Genomic DNA, 21218 nt, shown 5'->3' with positions numbered 1-21218 from the left:
ATGAGGGCCTATACCAGAGTAGTGGCACTGTCAGAGGAGAGAAGGAGAAGTAAAGAAAATAATAGAACTTGACAATTGATTGAATATGGAGGGGTGAGAGAAAGAAAGAGGAGATGAGGATGGCATTGAATTTGTGAGCATAGGTGATTGGGAGGAGGTAACCTCAACAGGAATAGAGAAGTTAAGAGGAGAGGAGGGTTTTGGGAGCAAAATAATGAATTTAATTCTGGACCTTTTGTCAGTCAGTCAATAAACATGTATTAAACACAGACTATGTGCCAGTGGCTGTGCTAAGTGATGGTAATACAAATACGAGCAAAAAGAAAGACCATTCCTTCCCTCAAGGATCTTACAACACACGAAAGGGAGTTGGAAAGCCTGGGGCAGGAGGTAGAGAGGAAGATGAAGGTACCTGGCGGGATTATGGTTTGGAAGTCTAGAAGCTAGGAACAGAGAGGGGGTAGGAAATGAAGATCACCTTAGGGTAGTTCACAAAATGGAGGCCCCAGGATAACCTCACCAATGAAATAGATGGGCTAGCCTTACAGAGCTGTAGTCCAGGTTAGGAAGGTTGCCAGGTTGATTGAATGTTCCAGGGTAATGAATGCTTAGATGCTGAGAGGAGTTCTAGGATGAAAGGGTGGCAGAGGCATACTTTTGAAGTCTAGAAGGGGGAAGGAAAAAGGGGAAAGGAAAGAAGCATTTATTAAGTACCTATTATAGCCCAGGGACTGTGCTAAATGCTTTATAATATTTTCTTATTTGTTTCCCACAACCACCCTGGGAGGTAGGTACCATTATTATCCCCATTTTACAGTTGAGGAAACAGAGGTAGATAGCAGTTAAGTGACTTACCCTAAGTCACATAGCTAGGAAGTGTCTGAGGTTGGATTTGAGCTCAGATCTTCTTTGTTTCAGACACACACTATCCACTGTGCAAACAGCTGCTGGCAGCCAGGAACAGGGTATGAGGGCCTCAGGGGTAGGGTGGTGAGTGGTGGGAAAAGTCAGGGAAGTCAAGAACAACTAAATAACTTGACATAGCACAACCAAGAACACGATCTCCATTTACTTTTCAGACTAGTCTGATATTCACATCGGCATTTGTCAGTAAGCACAAGGATAGATGTCGCTCTATTGGAGAAGTGGGACATCAGAACATGATATATTGGGGATCATTTCTTACCCCAAATCAGCTTTAACAGTTGAAAGTTAAATTGCTATTGCTTAAAAAAGAAGCCTAAAATATTCCAGAGGGTCATAATGACAATCTGGGTATTTGATTTTGACAATCTGGGTATTTGATTTTGAAAGCATCAGACTTATGATAACATTAGTTTTATGAAATGGGAATTTTTGGAAGCTAGATTTTAGTGGAGATCATATAGATATCCCCAAACTCTCCCTTCTCTGAAACTTCCCAGTTTCTATCAAGAATGCCATCAGCCTTCTTATTCCCCAGGTTAACAAGCTCATAAAGACTTAGGGTTCGCATCAACTGGACTCAATCTTACAGCTGACTCTCTAAAAGGTGAGTTTCTTACCTCAGTGCATTGTCCCTCTGCCCCATTCAGTGTACATTGCATCAGGAAATCATTTTCCCTGCATTCATAAGATCATAGTACCATAGAGCCACAGATGCCATAAGAGACATGAAAGGTCACTTAGTTCAAATTTCTCATTTTAATGTTGAGGAACCTGAGGGCCAGAGAGATTGGGACTTGCCTAAAGCCATACAGGGAGTAAGTGGAGGATTTGAACACAGATTTTTTGATTCCAAGACCCTTAAAATCTCACATTTTTCCCTCCTATAGAATATTGCCTAATTCCCTAGAAGGTCAGAACTCCCTAAATTTTTAAACTGAGGTACTCTTGAGCTTGGGATTACTCACAAGGCAACCTTCAAAGCTTCAGAAAATTTACCTTTTCTGTCCAGAAGACTAGATTCTGGGATCACATGTGCTAAGGAATTCAAAACCTTCACTTCTCTGTATTGGGGCTGTATACTGTGTGTGAACTATTCTTTCAGATCACATGCAAACATGTTTACCTTTGCCATGTCTTCTGCCACAAGTCACCATCATATGCTTCTAGAGGGGAGTAGCTGCTCACAAACAGCTCTAACCCTCAGAAAATGTATCAAATCTCTTCTATGGTCCATCTCTGAAGGGGTTTTTTTTTTTAAAGGAAGTCAGAGAAAGAGGGAGTATTGACCTGTTGTTGCTGTTCAGCCATTTTCAGTCAGATACCATTTGGGTTTTTTTTTTTTTCTGGCAAAGATACTGGAGTCATTGCCGTTTCATTCTCCAGATTATTTTGCAGATGAGAAAAATGAATCAAACAGAGTTAAGTGACTTGTCTACGGTCACATAGCTAGTGTCTGAGGCCAGATTTGAGCTCAAGGAGATGAGTCATCCTGACTCCAGGTCCAGTACTCTATCTATCCATTGAGAAACCTGGCTGCCCAGAGTATTCTCCTGACAACTCTGTCTTAGAGATCACATCCAGGGTGTCCTCCTCAGTCCAGCTAACCAATCATCATGAGTATTTGGCAATCTGATTAGCAAGGCATGAATAGGTATTCCCACATTGCAAGGTCTGGTTCCCCTCAGACACCTCCAAACAAAGGCCCACACTAATTCTTCTGGCAATTCTTGGTTGGAGCTCCAGTATGATTCAACCACTGTCAACTAGCTAGAAGACTCTGCTGGCAGCCTGTAGGCTGCCCTTTGGGCTGGGCTCCCTACCCTGCTTCTTTCCTGATGGCTTCATTCTTGGTAAGGAGACCCCTCCTTTGCTCCCAAGGCCTGAAAGATAGCTGCTGTTCTCTTCTGTTCCTACTCCTTGCCCAGTACACAGCCTCAGGCTGTGACTTAAGGTGCGGGTCCCCTCCTCTGTCTGCCCTGGATCTGTGACCCAGCTCTGTACTGTGAGTGACAGAGGTGCTGATTGGTACCTATTCCTGCTCCCTGCAGAGCACCAGGTTATTGCTTTCTGTTGGATCTAGAACCTTTCCCTGCCTTAGAGCACAGATACAGGCCCTCATGTAGTCCCTTCTTTGGCATACTCCACACAGTACCCTCCTGGTTAGACACCACCCCACATATGCAGAACCCTCTATCACTGTATGCTGACCTGGGCTGGAAAAAATGAAATTTTTTAAGCTTGGATTTCCTAATCAGGATTCATTCTGGTGTGTTTTCTAAATTTCTAAGGAAAACTGAAGGGAATCTGGGTTGTATTGCTTCCTCTTACTTTTCCATCTTAGCTGGTCTCTTAGAGATCTTTCAGGATCTTTAATTTCTCATTCAGCATGTTAATTATTCAACTCCACACCTCGTCCCCCACTCGTTGCTTTGTGTAACGTGCAGGCTTGGTAAACACATCATCTATGTCTTCGTCTTTGAAAAGTTCAGCCATTTTTCAATCGTGTCTGACTATGCATGACCCCATTTAGGGTTTTCTTGGCAAATTTGCTGGAGGGATTTGCCATTTTCTTTAGCTTATTTTGCAGATGAGGAGCTGAGACATAATAAATTCTTTTAGACAAAACAGAATAGCCATGAGATGACTGGTGGTGCAGTAGTTAGAGTGTTAGGTCTGGGGTCAGGAAGACCTGAGTTCAAATCTGGCATCAGACACTTACTACCTGTGGGACCCTGGGAAAATTACTTAATCTCTGTCTGCTTCAGTTTATTTAACTGTAATATGGGGATAATAATAGAACCTATCTCCCGTGGTGGTTAAGTGGTTCAGATGAGATGATATTTATAAAAAAGTGCTTAGCACAGTGCCTAGCACATAGTAGCTGCTATATAAATGTTTATTGTCTTCCATTTCTCTCTCCCTTCTACTTTGTAGACTTTCCACTTAGATACAGTGGTATTTATAACCTATGACTGGTGAAGGGAGTAACTAAATTGATAAAACCAGAGATCTTTGAAGTATGGAAGTATAGCTGAACTATTATACATTTTACAGTAATAAAAACAGTAAGGAATATATTTAAACATGTCAAAACATTTTTAAAACTGATACACAGTTTCAGCATCCTAAGGATTCCAATCTTTTCATGTGATGAAGCCAGGAACTCACTTTGTGTCATGACCGTTGCTTAATCCCACAAATTCAATTCAATTCAATATATCACTGATACCAATGAGGAGCAAGCAGACAATAGTGTTATCCCAGCCCAAGAGAGGAGGGGCGCTCTAAAGCATTTCATCTTTGACTTCCGTATTTTCAGCATCAGCTCCTTCTCTGAATAGTCCCAGGATAACTTTGTTTTATGCCCAGAACATCCTTCTTGTGGGGCTTTAGGTGGAAATTTTCATTTCTGACTGTAGGTTCGCTACTTTGTATCTTTCCTCCATTGCACTGCCCCCCAGGGCCAAGAAGAACATATCTGGTCTCTGTACACGTGACAGCAAAGTCTGCTGGATCTTGTTTTCCGGTCAGTGAGCTATTTTGGTTCACTAAGACCCCTTGGACATTTATCTCTTTCCCTATGCTCCAGTTACAGTACATGCAAACCAGGAAGCTTCATTGCATAATTGGTGACACATCATTTACCCAAACGACATGGAGAAGGAAATCTGGAAAACATTTGTTAAATTGATGAAATGGTAACTTTTTTTAAACCATCAAGGTATTAAACAACAAAAGGAAGCTATATAAAGTGCTATATTAGTGAAGTCAAAGGCTGCAAGGATTCTGAGCCTCAGGCTTGCTAAATACCTGCAACAATAATCTCTCTCTCTCTCTCTCTCTCTCTCTCTCTCTCTCTCTCTCTCTCTCTCTCTCTGTGTCTGTCTCTGTTGCTCTCTCTTTCTCTGTCTTTAGGTAAAATTTTGAGCATATTTGAACTATTACATGTTCATAGGAAAAAAAAGAATTACCCTGATCTCCCCTTTTCATATTATATCCCCCTAATGTCTCCTACTTTTTCTTCCTATACTCCTGTCTCTGCTAAAGAGGTGGCCCTTCTTCCCAAAGCCAAGCCTTCCATATGTCCCCTCCAATCATCCTTTCCTATATTCTCCACATGATTGTCTTCTTTATGATTCCCTCTTTATTTCTATTATTTGCTCCCTTACTTTCTATTGGCTCCTTCCCTGCTAACTGCACCTGTGACCACATCCCCTGAACTTAAAAAAAAAACAACCCACCTCTCATTAGATCTTACTGTCTCAGCTAGGTATTGTCTTATATCTCTCTCCCTACTCACAGCTAAACTCCTTGGAAAAAAAAAACCCTACACTTTGTACTTCTACTTCCTCTCCTCTTAATCTCTTCTAAGCCCCTCTGCAACTGCAATCCGACTTCCAGTCTCGTAATTCAAATGAAATTGCTCTCTTCAAATTTACCAAATCTATGCCCTTTCCTCAATCCTCATACAATTGGCATCATTGACCATCTTTCTTATATACTTTCTTCTCTCTGAACTTTTTTTTTTTGACACTTCCCTCCTGGCTCTGTTCCTAACTGTCTGACCACTCCTTCTCAATCTCCTTTGCTGGATGTTCGTGAATGAATGTGTGAATGGTTAAAGTGCTAGGGATACAAATAGAAAAGTATGACAGCCATTTCTCTCAGGAAGCTCACATTCTAATGGAAGAGAGAACACATGTGGAAAGTTTCAGCCATTGCCAGGGATGGGAAATGGGGCATCACTCATGTGTGAGGACTACAAGAAGATAGGTATGCCTGGGTCATAGAATATGTGAAAAGGGGTAAAGTGGAACATGGTTAGAGTGGTAGGATAGGACCAGTGGTAAAGACCTTTAAATACTAAACAGAAGCACTTATATTTGGCCATAGAAGTAGTAGGGATCTATTGTGATTTATTGAATATATGTGTGTGTGTGTGCATGTGTGGAGGAATGACACCTTTAGATCCATAGTCTATAAAAAGTCACTTTGATGGCTGTGTGGAGGATGAATTGCACTAGAGACAGTCTTGAGTCAAACATGACCTAGGAGGCTACTGAAATGGTCTAGACTAAGATGTGATGAGGGTCTAAACTAGGGAGGTGCCTATGTCAATGGAGAGAATGGTATATACTGAAGAGATGTGGGTTTAGAAATGGTAAGTTTTGACAATTGGATATGTAGGTTGAATCAACTTGAGGGGTCAAGGAGCACACCAAGGTGGTAACCTTGAGTGATTGAAAGGATGGGACTATAAGGCAGACCACCTGACTAGGAGGAGATAGATATGGAGCTTGGGAAACTGATTGTAAATCTAGCAAGGAGGCATGATATAGTAGGGGTGGGGGAGCACTTTGAGCTGGCAATCTTCTAGAGTTTTCTCTCTCTCTCTGCTAAATGTGGAGAAGCTGTTAGATTCCTGATTGTTCTTAATAGATGGAGGGAGGAAGGAAGGAAGAAACATAGAATCCTTGTACTATACAGGGTGTTCTCAAAGTCTTTAAGATTTAGTAACTTAAAACTGTACCAAGATTCTTGGAGATAGCCTGTATAAGCATAGTCAAACCTGTTTTTTCCAAACACACGCTGTTGCTACTCAGGCAGAAGAAAAGGGTGAAAAAAATTGTGGTAAGGCTAGTTCACCTGCGATGGTTTTGTTTCAGGCAGAAGATTTTACTCTGGTAACCATAGACCTAGAGCATACCACTCAAGTTAACTTTCTTCCCTCAACCAATCAACTTATTACCAACCCCATTTTGTATGGAATGGGAAGGGCAGGGAGAAGGTAATGTGCTTTTACTGTTTAAAAAAAATTCTTTTAAATAGTGTTTTATATTTTCCAATTACATGTAAAGATAATTTAAACATTTTTAAATAAAATTTTTAGTTCCAAATTTTCTCCTTCCCTTTTTTTTCCTCCCCTCTTCCAAACAGGGTAAGAAATTTGATAAACATTATATACGTGCAGTCATGCTGTGAAAGAAGAAACAGAACAAAAAGAAAAAATAACATAAAAAAAGTGAAAATAGTATGTTTCTATCTGCACTCAGACTCCATCAGTTCTTCCTCTGGGGTAATATGCACTTATATGGTGCCTACTATATACCAGGCTCCATGATAAGTACTAGTTATTTCGCCTAATCATCACAATGCTGCAGGGAAAGTGCTCTTATTACTTAAACAGCAGAGGTTAAGTGATTTGCCCAGGGTCTCACAGCTAAGTGTTTGAGGTCACATTTGAACTCATCTTCCTGACTCTAAGCTGTGTACTACCCATTGAACTACCTACTATTTCTATGGCAGCTAGGTCATAGAGCTGAATGACTGAAGATTATCCTTTAACTAGCCTAGGAACTCTCCATATTTCCTTCCTTCTTTCTCCTTCCGTACCGCCCCCCCCCAACCAAAGTAAACCTTTTACTTTCTTAAATTGGCTAATCCCTTCTGATATCCAAAGTTTTAAAAAACAAAGTTGGATAAAACACTGCCATTTCCACATAGGGTTATATATGATTTCTTCATCTTTTTCTCAGTAGTAGTGTCACTGTTTATGATGCCCTGACTAAATTTGAAGGGAAGCCCACACTTCCATTTACCTGATTAGGAAATCCTTCCGTGCATCCTGACTTACATCCTGACATTACAACCATAAAGCTGAGTGAAAAATCATTACAGTATCCTAGTACTGATCCAGAAATTAAATCGACAAATTTAAAAGAGGATACCAAACCGCCTACCCACCCACACATACACACAAACGAGTAACATGAGGTTTTCCCCTAATTCCAGAGGATTCTGGCTCCACTAAGATATAGGAAGTTCAAGGAATTGTGTGAAGTAATTTTCTGATGTCATTCAATGCCAGAAGGGATAATGAGAGTTGTGGGTGATGACAGTGTGCTTCTTGAAAGAAAAGATGGCATCAACTTGAATGTGTGAAAGTGTTGCAAGTCAGAATCCATTTGGGTGGTTTCTTATGATGGTAGAAGTTACAAGGAGGGGTCTGAATACACTACAGGAAGTGTGAGTGTAAAATATGTTTTATTGCCCTACATTTTATTTGCATGCTGGAATCTTAGACAAATTTACATTTCCTTTGTCCATGGACAATAAGCTTTCCATCGCCAAACAGCTTCTGGATTTTTAAACCATTCTCCACAAGGGGCTACTCTGGAAAGTGAAAAGGGTTTAAGAATGGTGCCTCTCGAAGGTTTCTTTATATAAACTGAAATCCTGAGGTATTATGATTTGAAATGCTTCAACTCCAGCTGCAACCTCTTCTCTAGTCCCACATAAACATTTCCAAATGTCTGTAGGTCATGAGCACTTGACTGGAAGATGGACCTTCAAGCTCAATGTGTGTAAAGTGCCTTCTTAATAACATCCAGCATTTATATAGACTTTAAGGTTTGCAAAGCATTTTACAAATATTACCTCATTTGATCACCACTACAACCCTAGGAGGTAGGTGCCATTATTTTCCCCATTTTACAGATAAGGAAATAGAGCCAGACTGAGGTTAAGTGATTTGCCCCAGGTTACACAGTTAATAAGCATCTGAGGCTGGATTGGACCTGTGGTCTTCTCCAGATCCAGTACTCTATCCACATTTCCACCTAGCTGGTGGGTAGACCAGCGCCTTCCACACAAAACCTGTATGTTGTTTCAGGTTATGTTTTTAGTCACATCATCACAATTTTCCTTGATACTCAGGATCAAAAACTCTCTCAGCTTTGAGTCATTTTTCTCCTGTCATATCCAACTAGTTGTCCAATCCTGTTGATTTTACCTCCTGAATAACTCTCAATCTGTCTTTTATTTCCATGTCCGTTCCCATTCCCACTGCCACTACTCCATTTCAGACTCTCATCTAGACTGTCCCCTAAACTGTTGCAAGAGTTTCCTATCTCACCCTCAGGGTGCCAGCCATCTGGTCCACCCTCTTTGCAGCCAACAGATTAATCTCCTTAAAATGCAACTCAGATCAAGTCATACTTTCTGGTCAAAAACCCTTCAGCATTGCTCCTTGTCTCCACTATGGCATTTCATTCTTTAATCCAGCATTCAGACCTTCTGTGATTTGGACCCCATCTAACTTTCTAGGCTTGTTGTTACGGTGTAGTTGTTCAGCCATGTCTGAACCTTTGGGACCCCAGGGACCAACTGTCCATGGGGTTTTCTTGGCACAGAATAGGGAGTGGTTTGCCATTTCCTTCTCCAGCTTTATACTGGCAGAGGTTAAGTGACTTGCCTAGGGTTACATAGTTAGTAAATGGTCAAATTTGAATTCTGATCCTTCTGACTCCAGACCCAGTGCTCTATCCTAGCTACCCCTTTCTAGGCGTATTCCTGATTGTATCCTTTTGTAATCCTGTGCTCTAATTAGACTATACTACTTGCTATTCTGTGGTAGCTAGTGGTACAGTGGATAGAGTGCTGGATCTGGAGTCAGGAAAACATCCTCCTGAGTTCAAATCTGGCCTCAGACATTTATTAGCTGTGTGACCTTGAGCAAGTCATTTAACCTTGTTTGCCTCAGTTTCCTCATCTGTAAAATGAGCTAGAGAAGGAAATGGCAAACCACCCTGTTGTCTTGGCCAAGGAAACCCCAGAGAGGGTCATGAGGTGTTGAACATGACTGAAATGACAACAACAATCCTATGCTCAATTAAACTGTCTTACTTGCTATATCCTGCACATTCCCTTTGTTTTTCTGTTCCTGTGACCTGGCTCATACTGTTCAATCACCCAGAAGATTCTTTCTTTCTGGGCTCTGTCCATCCCATTCAAGCTTGTAGGCTTAGCTTATACATCATCTCCCTGATCTTTTCAACTAGAGATAATTTCTATTTCCTTTGATTACAGCAGCACTGTGTCTGTGCCTCTCCTGTAGTTTATATCCCTGACCTCATTTGACCCTCATAATAACTTAGTCAGAGAAGGGATTAATATAATTATATTCTCAAATGAAGAAATACGCTCAGAGAAGCTTAGTCAGTGGCCCAACACCAGAGAGTCTCCAATCTCACCCGAAGGGGAAATTCCCCAAAATTTTTAGTGTAGTAAACTGGGGATAGGAACATGACTGAGGTTTTGGCTTCTTCCCAGAGTCTTTCTCTCCCTTCAGGGAATTTTCCCTGAAGAAAATCTTGAACTATGTTATCTATTTTCTCTCAAATATGGAAGCCAGAAGACTAAGATCTCTCTTTTTTCAAGCTCTTGCCACCTTTATCCCTCACACAGGCTCAGAGCATGGAGTTTTCAGTCTCCACCAACGAGAACAGTCTTATGCAAAAGAGCTTTGAGCAGGTCACTGTTTCAAGGCCATTTGCAATAGATACAGAAAGTCTCACACTTGGTTAAAAAAAAATTTCACAAATACAGGACAGTAAAAGGGCTAGCCAATAACAATTCATCTGAAAAAGATATAAAACATTTTGTAGACTGCAAGGTCATTAAAGTAAATGTCATATAGAAGCCAAGAAAGTTAGTGCAATCTCTGATTGGATTGCAAGATTTGACATCTAGCCAGACATAGTCCTGATGAACCCTGGGAAGATTACATCTGGAGTATTAGGTTCAATTTTTAGCACTACATTTTAAGAAGGATATTGATAAGTTAAAGACCAAATAAAAGAGGATAACCAAGATAGCAAAGGGTCTCCAATTAACATTACTTGAGGATAAGTAGAAGGAAATGGGAATATTCAGCTTGAAGAAGAGATAACTTTGGAAGGACTTGATAGCTGTCTTCAAATATTTGAAGGTCTGCCATATGGTGGAGAGACTGAGACTTTTTCACATGTCAGTTGTGCTAGATGGCCTTTGGGTTATCTTCTAACTCTAGAATTTTGTATTTGTTTCTGACATTAAGCCCAGTGAATTCTTTTCCATTTCATGGGATGTTGGATTCAGAGCTAGAGGGAACGCTAGACCAACTCACTCCTTTTACATATGAGAAAATTAAAGGAGAAGTTAAATGACTTTTTCAGTATCACACAGGCAGAAAGTAGCAGACCTGGTATTCAAATTCTAATCTTCTGATTCCAAGCCAAGTGTTCTTAATACTATAATCTATTGCATCTCATTGTGACTCTCAAACAACTCTACAAGAAGGAGCGTTTATTGTATATGGAAATCCCCAGGGAGAGTTTACTGGATGTGGAAAGAGACCATAAAAAGTTATCTTTAACTTGTGTGTGAATACAAAGGTTAAGTCAATAGAATTTGTTTATATTCTCCTGCCATCAATGGGAGAGGCCTGGAACTATTCTGGGTATTATATCTTCAGTACTGCCCTGAGATTATTGCATGGTCCAAGCTGACACTTGAGGACTACCTAGTCTCTCTCTCTCTCTCTCTCTTTTTTTTGTATAACATTTTATTTTTATTTTTTTCTTAAATGTAAATTTGTTTATTTTTAGTTTTCAATATTTACTTCCACAAGATTTTGAGTTCCAATTTTTTACCCCATCTCACCCCTCCTCCTACCCCAAGATGGCATGTATTCTGAATATCTCTTCCCCTAGTCTGCCCTCTCTTCTATCTCTCCCCCACCCTTCTCTTATCCCCTTCCCCTTCTATTTACCTGTAGGGCAGGATAGACTTCTGTACCCCATTTCCTGTATTTCTTATTTCCCAGTTACATGTGAAATTTTTTTTTAAACATATGTTTTTAAAACTTAGGGTTCCAAATTTTCTCCCTTCCTCCCTCCCCACCTACCTCATTGAAAAGGCAAGCAGCTCAATATAGGTTATACATGTACAGTTATGCAAAACACTTCCATAGTAGACATGTTGTGAAAAACTAACTCTGTTTCCCTTAATTCTATTCTGCCCTCCCATTTATTCTATTCTTTCTTTTGCTCCTGTCCCTCCTCAGAATTATTTGCTTCTGATTACCCCCTTTCCCAATCTGCCCCCCTTTCTATCATCCTTCTCTCTTGTCTCCTTCTCCCCCTATTTTCCTATAGGGTAAGACAGATTTCCATACCCAATTGAATGTGTATGTTATTCCCTCCATAAGCCAAATCCTATGAGAATAAGATTCACTCATTCCCTCTCACCTTCCCCCTTTCCTCTCCACTGTAAGAACCTTTTCTTTTCTGTTTTTTTTTTTTGGTGAGATAATTTACCCCATTCTACCTCTCCCTTTCTTCTTCTCCTAGTATAATCCTCTCTCATCCCTTAATTTTATTCTCCAGATATGACCCCTTAATCTTCACCTCACTGTGTGCCCTCTATCTATATCTATCTGTCTGTCTGTCTATCTATCTATCTATCTATCTATCTATCTATCTATCCATTTAATTTTTTCCCCTCCAAGTACCCTAATACTGACAAAGGTCTCATGAGTTATAAATATCATCTTTCCGTGCAGAAATATAAAAAGTTCAACCTTAATAAGTCTCTTATGATTTCTCTTTCCTGTTTACCTCTTCATGTTCCACTTGAGTTTTGTATTTGAAAGTCATTTTTTCTGTTCACCTCTGGTCTCTTCATCAAGAATGCTTGAAAGTCCTCTATTTCGGTCAGCTAGGTGGAGCAGTGGATAAAGCACCGGCCCTGATGTCAGGAGGACCTGAATTCAAATCCAGCCTCAGACCTAACACTTGACACTTACTAGCTGTTTGACCCTGGGCAAGTCACTTAACCCCAATTGCCTAAAAGGAAAAAAAAAAGTCCTTTATTTCATGGAATAACCATTTTTTCCCCTGAAGGATTATACTCAGTTTTGCTGGGTAGGTGATTCTTCGTTGTAGTCCTATCTCCTTTGCCCTCTGGAATATTATATTCCATGCCCTGCGGTCCTTTAATGTAGAAGCTGCTAAATCTTGTGTTATCCTGATTGTGTTTCCACAATACTTGAATTGTTTCTTTCTGGCAGCTTCCCTTGACCTGGGAACTCTGAAATTTGGCTACAATATTCCTAGAAGTTTTCTTTTGGGGATCTCTTTCAGGAGGAGATCTGTGGATTCTTTCCATTTTTATTTTGCCCTCTGGTTCTAAAATATCAGGGTAGTTTTCCTTGACAATTTCTTGAAAGATGATGTCTAGGCTCTTTTTTTGATCATGGCTTTCAGATAGTCCAATAATTTTTAAATTCTCTCTCCTGGATCTATTTTCCAGGTCAGTTGTTTTCCAATGAGATATTTCACATTGTTTCTAATTTTTCATTCTTTTGGATTTGTTTACAGTGTCTTGATTTCTCATAAAGTCACTAGCTTCTAATTGCTCTATTCTAATTTTTAAGGAAGTATTTTCTTCAGTAATCTTTTGGACTTCCTTTTCCATTTGGCCAATTTTTCTTTTTAGGGCATTCTTCTCCTCATTGGCTTTTTGGACCTCTTTTGCCATTTGGGTTAGGCTATTTTTTAAGGTGTTATTTTCTTCAGTATTTTTTTGGGTCTCCTTTAGCAAGCTGTTGACTTGTTTTTCATGATTTTCTTGCATTACTCTCATTTCTCTTCCCAGTTTTTCCTCTACTTCTCTTACTTGCTTCTCAAAATCCCTTTTGAGCTCTTCCAAGGCCTGGGACTGATTCATATTTTTCTTGGAGGCTTTGGATGTAGGAGCTTTGACTTTGTTGTCTTCTTCTGGTTGTATATTTTGATCTTCTTTGTCACCAAAGTAAGATAATATAGTCTTACTCTTTTTGCTCTACTTGCTCATGATTCCAGCCAATTACTTGAGTTTTAAACTCTTTGTTAAGGTAAGAGTCTGCTTCCAATGTGGAGAATGTACTGTTCCAAGCTTTGGGGGTTTGTTTTCAGAGATACTTGTAGGGACCTGCAAATTTTCAGTTCTTGCAAGGTGGTGTGATAAGGGGTGAGGTGTTTACTCCTCTCCTGGCCTGTTCTCTGGTCTATTAGTGACCACAAGCACTCCTTTCTGTCCTGGAACTGTGAGGAGGGTTTCCTTTCTACAGCCACTACAAGCTCCACCACTCCAGCGCTCCTCCTCACCCCAGAACCGCTGCCCAGAACTGTGATCCAGATCTAAGCATGGGCAAAGCAAAAGATTCCTGCCTCAGCACTGGCAAAGAGATCCCTGCAATCTCCCTCTGATCAGCCACTGGATTCCCCCTCAGTCTGTGGGCCGGAAGCTCAGGAGGCAGCTGTGCCCCCCCCCCACACTGTGTTCTGGGAGAACTGGATCTGGGACCCCGTGATTCTCTCTCAACACCACAGAAACAGACTTTTCCCACTGACCTTCTAAGTTGTCTTTGGTGTTCATCGGTTGAGAAGTCTGGAAGGCACCACAGCTGCCTGAGATTCAGCCCTCTTTGGCCTGCTCCAGGTTTGCTGTGGCCTGCATGCCCATGCTGCACTGTGCTCAACTCCCAGACCAGTGCAATATACCTTTCTAATCAATCATCCAGGTTGTCTTGGACTAGAAATTTGTTTCACTCTGTCTTTTTGCAGATTCTGCTGCTTTAGAATTTGTTTAGAGCCATTTTTATAGGTATTTGGGGGGAGAACTCAAGCAAGTCACTGCTTTCACTCCGCCATCTTGGCTCAGCCCCACTTAGTCTCTTAAAGCCCTGTAAAGATCACTCTACTTACTGGTCCATTTATAAGATTACCTTTGTGTTGATGTTGGAATATGTGGGAAGAGAGGAATAAAGGGCCTAGTGAGCCAACCCTGCAACATACACAATGCAAACTCAATGTTGTCCTACTTAACCATGTTGGAAGATTCCATTAACACCAGACCATGCACCTATTTTTGACTTGGAATGAATGTAGGTACTAAATAGTTTATCATACCCCAGTCTAATTCTGAGTTTGTTTCTGGTACTTCTCTTTCAATGGTATTTATTTAGTGTCTATTATGTTATAGGCAGCAACTAGGTGTTGTAGTGGATAGAGTACTGGGCCTGAAGTCAGGAAGACTCATCCTCATGAATTCAAATCTGGCTTCAGATACTTAACTAGCATCTCTGGCTCAGAAGTTGCTTTGAGCACATAATTATCTGAGAATGAAAAATCACATACTAACTCTACCTCCACTTTAGTTTTAGTTTGTCCCCTTTTCTTTTCTTCTCCCTCCCCGCACCCCCCCCATGAAATAATATTTTATTTTTTCCAATTACATGTAAAGATAGTTTTCAACATTCGCTTTTACACGATTTTGAGTTCCAAATTTTTTTTCTTCCTCCCTCCTCCCCCCTCCCCAAGAAGACAAGCAATTTGATGTAGGCTATACATGTACAATCATATTAGATGTATTTCCACATTAGTAAGGTTGTGAAAGAAGAATCAGAACAAAAGAAAAAAAAACACGAGAAAGAAAAAACAACAAAAAAAGTGAAAATAGTATGCTTTGATCTGCATTCAGACTCCATACTTCTTTCTCTGTACATGGATAGCATTTTCCATCATGAGTCTTTTGGAATTGTCTTAGATCATTATATTGCTGAGAAAAGCCAAGTCTTTCAAAGTTGATCATAGAGCAATGTTGTTGTTACTGTGTACAGAGTCCTGGTTCTGCTCACTTCACTCAGCATTAGCTCATATAAGTCTTTCCAGGTTTTTCTGAAATCTATCTGCTCATCATTTCTTATAGCACAATAGAATTTCATTACATTCATATACCACAATTTGTCTAGTCATTTCCAATTCGTGGTTGTCCCCTCAATTTCCAATTCTCTGTCAACACAAAAAGAGCTGCTATAAATATTTTTGTACATTTGGGTCCTTTTCCATTTTTCATTATGTCTTTGGGATACAAACCTAGTAGTGGTATTGCTGGATCAAAGGGTATGCAAGGTTTGCTTGCACTTTGAGTATAGTTCCAAATTGCTCTCCAGAATGGTTGGATAAGTTCACAACTCCACCAACAATGCATTAGTGTTCCAATCTTTCTACATCTTCTCTAACATTTATCATTTTCCTTTTGTGCCATATTAGCATATCTAATTGGTGTGACATAGTACCTCAGAGTTGTTTTAATCTGCATCCCTCTAATCAATAGTGATTTAGAGCATTTTTTCATATGACTATAGATAGCTTTAATTTCTTCATCTGAAAACTGCGTGTTCATATCCTTTGACCATTTATCAATTGAGAAGTGACTTGTATTCTTATAAATTTGACTCAGTTCTCTCTATATTTTAGAAATGTGGCCTTTATCAGAAATACTGGCAATAAAAATTATTTCACATCTTTCTGCTTCCTTTCTAATCTTGGTTGCATTAAGTTTGTTTGTGCAAAACCCTTTTAATTTAATGTAATTAAAACTATCCACTTCGGATTTTATAATGTTCTCTATCTCTTGTTTGGTCATAAACTCTTCCTTTCTCCATAGATCTGTCAGGTAAACTATACCTTGCTCTCCTAATTTGCATATGGTATCACCCTTTATGTCTAAATCATATATCCATTTTGACCTTATCTTGGCATAAGATGATGTAAGATGTTGGTCTATGCCTAGTTTCTATCATGCTATTTCCAGTTTTCCTAGCAGTTTTTGTCAAAGAGTAAGTTCTTATTCTAGAAGCTGAAGTCTTTGGGTTTATCAAATAGTAAATTACTATAACCAGTGTCTTGTGTACTTAATTTATTACACTGATTAATCACTCTATTTCTTAGCTAGCACCAAATAGCTTTGGGTTGCTGCTTTATAATGTAGTTTTAGATCTGGTATGGCCAGACCATCTTCCTTTGTATTTTTTTTCATTAATTCGCTTGATATTCTTGACCTTTTGTTCTTCCAGATGAATTTTGTTATTATTTTTTCTAGCTTTATAAAATAATTTTTTTGTAGTTTGGTATGGCACTGAGTAAATTAATTTAAGTAGAACTGTCATTTTTATTATATTAGCTGAGCCTACCCATGAGCAACTGATTTTTTCCAATTATTTTTGTAGTCTTTTCAAGTTAAATAATTTACCATTACTGCAGCAGTTGACCTTGACGCAATTTTTGAACTCATTAAAGGCATCCAATGGAAAACATCATGTTAAAAAGCATGGGAGCAAGCACACAGTCTTGCTTCACTAGATTGGAGACCAGAAAAGCGCTGCAGCATTGTCCATTATCCAGAACCTGGGCAAACATGCCAGCATGAAACCGATATACAATGCTGATGAACTTCTCTGGGTAACCAAATTTTTCCATAATTTTCCACAAGCCCTCATGATTGACAGTATCAAAGGCCTGGGTCAGATCAGTGAGTATTGTGTACCAACCTCTGTTATGCTCCTAGCATTTCTCCCAGAGTTGTTAAGCAGCAAACACCATATTGATTATCCCTTGGCCCTTTCTGAAGCAACACTGACTCTTAGGTAGATGACCATCTTTCAGGTGAAGAATTAGCCTATTAAGGAGGACTCTGGCAAGAATCTTTCTGGCAACGACTAAGAGAGAAACTCCTCTATGATTGTCATAGGACAACCTATTTCCCTTTCTTTTATAGAGATGGATAATGGAGGCATCCTAGAACTCCTGGGGGATAATTATCTCTTCTTGTCACATAACCTGGAAAATTTCTGTCAGTTTTTGAATGAGCAGTGGACCCCCTGCCTTGTAAATCTCAGCTGGAGATCTCAGCACCAGGCATTTTGCCACATAAGAGGAGCCAAATGGCATTCAAAGTTCAACTAGAGAGGAATTGACTTCAACCTGAAGCATATAGTGAATGGCTTCAGCACTGATGGATGAAGGCCTGTTGAGAACACTGTAAGAGTGTTCAACCCACCTCTCCAGGATCATGTCCTTATCACCAATTAATGTGGCTCCATCAGCAGTGAGTAATTGAGATGCACCCTGGGTGTTTGGTCCATAGATACCCCTTCAGGGCATCATAAAAGTGCTTTGGATTATTACTATCCGCATAAAACTTGATTTCATCTGTTTTTTTACTGAGACAAGAATCCTGCATCTCTCTAAGCTTTGCTTGCACTTTATTTTTGATAGAATTAAATTGCCTTCTTAGACATGGACAAACTATCTTGCTGGTAAACCCTGTCGAGTTCTAATTGTTTATTTAACAGCTTCTGAATTTCCCCATCATTTTTGTAAAACCTATCTTAATGTTTGCAAGTATTCTGGCCCAGATGAGTAAATGTGATACTGTACACCAAGTCTCCGAAAGCTGCCCACTACTTTTCTGCTCCACTGTTGCCAATTGTGTGTTAGCTCAGCTTTCCCTCCAAGTTAGCAACAAACTGTTCATGCTCAGAGAAGCCTCTTAATCTGCTGACATTAAGTGTTCTGGTAGTCATCTTGCCTTGGGGCCAATGCTTTTGTTGAATGTGAATGTTTAGCTCAGAGAGGATGTCTATGATCAGTTCACCAGTCTGTGCCATACGTTGCCTTCGTCATTCTCACATCCTGTCAGTCTCTTCTCCTTTCAGTGTTGGAGTCTATTAAATGCCAATGTTTGCTGCAAGGGTTCATCCACGGTTTTATTTCATTCAGGTAAATGGAAGACAGTGTTGGTGATGAGAAGGTCATGAGACACAAGTCTTTCAGTAGTAAGTCACTGTTGCTGTTTCCAACTCCATTGCTCACAAGGACTCTGTGCCATGTCTGATAGTCTGTGCCTACTCTTGCATGAAAAATCACCCACAATTATAAGCTTGTCTTCTTTTGGAACATTGATGATGAAGGTCTTCAGGCCTTCATAAAATTTTTCTTTGATCTCAGCAAGGGTAGTCATGGTGGGAGCATATGCACAGATGATGGTGGCAAGACACTTTCCTAGAGTTGGCAAATGTATTGTCATGAACCTGTTTTCTCATTTTGGGAGGTACACAGGATTGTTGTTTAGATTAGTTTTGATGGCAAAACCTATGCCAGCTTCATGACCCACACTGCAGCCCCTCCAGAAAAACGTGTCTAGCTTCAGTTTGGGTAAGCTGGCCTTCATTTGCCAGCCATGTTTCGCTCAGGGCTGCTATTTGGATGCAATACCTGCTGAGTTCTGTAGCAACAAGAGCTGTTTATCTTTCAGGTCTACTGGATTTCATGTTGTCCATAAGCATGTGCACATTTACATATACCAATAGAGAGGAGAATCATTTTCACAAAAGTTTTTGAAAATTTTTTGTGTGTTTTGACCTCAGCGTGGGATCATTGCCTTCCATGGTAAGGAGGCCAGGATTGGGTAAAGCAGACAATTTTTGGGAAACTTTTTTTGGCTTCTTCGTCACACCAGGAGGTGAACAATGCTACTCTTAAAAGGCTGCTCAGAATCCCACTGCTGCTTCAGTTCAGTGAGAAGATGAGCTTGTGGCCTGGGCCACCTCTGTGCAGGATTGTGATTGCTGCTCCCATGTAACCACACCTAACAGGAACTTGCATGTCACCACAGGACTGTGAGGTAGGTAAAAATAGCAAAAGGTATGGGTGATATCTTTTGATTCACACATGAATTGAATTTAAGTGCGGCAGAGTTGTCCAAGTTGTCACCCTCACTCTCTTTTCCAGAGTCATTGGAGTCCAGTGACAAGACAAGAGTGAAGATAACTAGTGATGGCTTAGGATGCAGTAGATGACCTTGGTGTCTTTGATGTTTAACCAAGCTCTACACACTCCACAGCATTTACTTCAGTCACCTCCATGGCCATTGACACAAACTGTTCTCATCTGGCCATTCTGCCATGGGAAGTCTTCACATGCTTGGGGTGAACACCTCCCTAACCCACTGACTGATTTGAGATCCCTCAGTCACCCTCACTGTATACATACATATAGGTGCATATATGTGTACACATGCAAACACATATGTACATATATACATATACATATGTGTATATGTATATGTATATGTGGGGCAGCTAGGTGGGCGCAGTGGATAGAGTGTCGGGCCTGATTTCAGGAAGACTCATCTTCTTGAGTTCAGATCTGGCCTCATCCACTTACTGTTTGGGTAACCCTAGACAATTCATTTAACCCTGTTTGCCTCAATTTCCTCATCTGTAAAATAAGCTGGAGAAGGAAATGGCAAACGCCTCCAGTATCTTTGCCAAGAAGACTTCAAATGGGGTCACGAAGAGTTGGACGCAATTGAAATGACTGAACAACAACAACAAAAATATATATACTTCTTGTGAACAGAGATTGTTCCCTTAATTGTATTTGCAGCCTTAGCACAAAATATAATATCTATAACATAGTACATACATATTTACATATACTTTATGTGTACATGCACATATGCACACAAATATGTATAAATAAATACATATGCATATGTGCGCAATATATACTGATGCACATACACAGTATACTTATGCATTCACATGTACATACACATATATACATACATACATACATATTTATATATATGAACTGCTGAAAGATGAACTTCTCCTACAAGGTTGTACATGAACACGAGTTATTTGTATTATTCTTATGGACATGTCACTGAATGTGGACTACATTCATATAGTTATAGTTTTGTTATTTCATGATAATTAGTCTTTGAAGATATAATAGTTATAGGTCTTCAACATAATGTGTGTTGTGCCAAATAAAGCCTCACATTTCAATGCTTCAATGGAGTCACAATCTCCTTGATGTCAATACTCTTTACAGTGATGTGGGTCACAACCCAGCCTTGCCTACTCACTCTGTGCAATTCTTGTGCATGTCTTTCCACAGATTCTTTGAAAAGGATTACAGATCAAGAAATTAGATTCCATTTACGAGGCTCTGCAATATCCCTGAGGATGAGTCAATCATAACAATGTTATTAATTCATTCATACAATAAGCATTTTACTAAGTACTTACTAGGTGCCAGGTACTATATAAGGAACTGGGAACACAACAATAAAAACAAAGCAGTCTCTACCCACAAGGAGTTTATATTCCACTGGGAGGAAATTAAAAAAGCACAAGTAAAAAGATAAATTATCTACAAAGTAAGTAATGGTAATATAATCTTCAGCATTTGTATGCTCATATTAAAGTTTATAAAGTGCTTTATATATATCATCTCATTTGATTCTCACAGCAACTTTGTGAGGTAGGTGCAATTATTTCCTCTTTACAAATGAGCACATTGAGGAAAGATCAAGAATTAAGTCATCAGGCATCAATCTACTATTTTCCTTTTATTGATACAGTAGAAGAGACAGTTGCATCAGCCCTCAAGGGTAAATGAAGAAGCTGAATTGCGGCTTTCTGGTGCCTCCCAAAAGCAACTTGCATAGGGTTGAGTTTTTTTGCATAGAGGAAGTTTTTGCATGGTGCAGACAGAGCTCTGGGCCTAAAGTCAAGCAGATCTGGAATTTGAAAAGGTCAGATTGTAGTTAATGTGATTGTGTGGAGTGTTGTC

The 21218-nt window shown here is 39.8% G+C and overlaps 1 long non-coding RNA gene across 1 annotated transcript in view; it reads left to right on the top strand.

Moving 5' to 3' along the window:
• Positions 1-20436, top strand: part of LOC110206874 (uncharacterized) — a 129162-nt gene extending 108726 nt beyond the window's left edge. The window contains exons 3-4 of the long non-coding RNA XR_013487350.1: positions 18889-19257; positions 19365-20436. This is a non-coding gene — a long non-coding RNA (uncharacterized LOC110206874). The remainder of the gene's footprint in view (positions 1-18888; positions 19258-19364) is intronic.
• The last annotated feature ends 782 nt before the right edge of the window (positions 20437-21218 follow it).

Source organism: Phascolarctos cinereus, unplaced genomic scaffold, assembly GCF_003287225.1.
Source record: "Phascolarctos cinereus isolate Bilbo 61053 unplaced genomic scaffold, phaCin_HiC Scaffold_5;HRSCAF=322, whole genome shotgun sequence".
In the NCBI taxonomy this organism is placed as follows: domain Eukaryota; kingdom Metazoa; phylum Chordata; class Mammalia; order Diprotodontia; family Phascolarctidae; genus Phascolarctos; species Phascolarctos cinereus.
The sequence above is the reverse complement of the archived record's forward strand: the minus strand, read 5'-3'. Positions and strand labels throughout refer to the sequence as shown.